General features: G+C 35.9%; 1 long non-coding RNA gene across 1 annotated transcript; it reads left to right on the plus strand.

Annotated features, from left to right (window-relative positions):
* Nucleotides 1-405: 405 nt before the first annotated feature.
* Nucleotides 406-901, plus strand: LOC135701026 (uncharacterized). The gene is made up of 2 exons (XR_010517616.1): nucleotides 406-500; nucleotides 565-901. It is a non-coding gene; the product is annotated as an uncharacterized LOC135701026 (long non-coding RNA).
* Nucleotides 902-1,376: the final 475 nt, after the last annotated feature.

Consider the following 1,376-nt stretch of genomic DNA (forward strand, 5'->3'; position numbering starts at 1 on the left):
AAATCATCGATTCGGAAATCGTCCAACAAATGAATATCAACGATGACACAGAGCTAGTGCTTTTAAACAGCTGGGGTATGGATGGCTCAACAGGCTATTCACAATACAACCAAGCGCTATCAACGCCAAATCAAAAAGATGACAGTGACGTCTTTTCAGTGACAACTACTCCTATACAACTTTATTATAAGAACAACAAGAAAAACATTTTGTGGCATACTTTAACACCCCAAAGCATTCGGTTCTGTAGGTCAATTATGCTGGAATTTATCAAAGAGTCAAAAGAGATGGTGCTTAACACCAAGATATATATTGAAAATCAAATAAGTCAGCTTGTTCCAGTAAAAATCCAATTATCGAATGGTGAATATGTTTTGGTCGATTTTATTTTCGTTATGAGTATGATCGACGGCAAAGTTCTTAATTATGTAACTGATACTTCTTCCATGTCCAACTGTCCAATTTGTGGAGCTACTCCGAATGCAATGAGTGATATAGAGGTAATATTTTTTTTTCAAATTTAAGGGCCATAAGAATAACAATGTTTTTTTTTATACTTTACAGAAGTTTGAAGCAGGATACGATTCGAACGAAGATGCTCTGCATTACGGCATATCTCCACTGCACGCTTGGATGCGATTTTTTGAGTGTTTATTACATATTTACTGTAGGATGGAAATTAAAACGTGGAAGATCACGAAGGATTTAAAGGCCAAATATCTTGAACGGAAAAAACTCGTTACTCAAAAAATGTACGAAGCGTTCGGAGTACGAGTTGATCAACCCAGGGCAGGCGGAGCTGGGACCAGTACAACAGGAAATGTGTGTCGAAAAGCATTTTCAACTCCTGAATTACTTTCCAAAGTTTTGGATATCGACGAAGAGCTTATTATTAGATTTCGTAATATTTTAATAGTAATCAATTACCAAGACCCGATCAATCCTAAAAAAAATGGATGACTATTGTAAGGAAACATATCGGCGGTATCTTAATTTGTATGATTGGTATAAAATTCCAGCAACAGTGTATAAAGTACTCGCTCACGCTGGAAGCATAATAATCCATTCACCTGCTCCTCTTGGCATGTTAGCTGAGGAAGCAGCAGAGTGCCAACATAAACTACTAAAAAAATGTCGTACCCATCATGCTAGGAAAAGGTCACGAGTTGACCCAGACAACCAGAATGCACGTATATTCAAAGTTGTTTTCGTGATATTCAAACATATATACAAACAAACAAGTTATATAGAATGCAAAGAAATGGCTTATACGTACAAAAGTGGAGGCCATATACGTGCATATTTTTGTTTGATTTTAAACGAGTTGATTTAACATCATATGCAATTTGATCTGTAATAACAAATCCATTTTGAAA

This window comes from Ochlerotatus camptorhynchus, unplaced genomic scaffold (assembly GCF_037179485.1).
Source record: "Ochlerotatus camptorhynchus isolate MF236.1 unplaced genomic scaffold, CSIRO-AGI_Acam_v1.1 ptg000014l, whole genome shotgun sequence".
NCBI lineage: Eukaryota > Metazoa > Arthropoda > Insecta > Diptera > Culicidae > Ochlerotatus > Ochlerotatus camptorhynchus.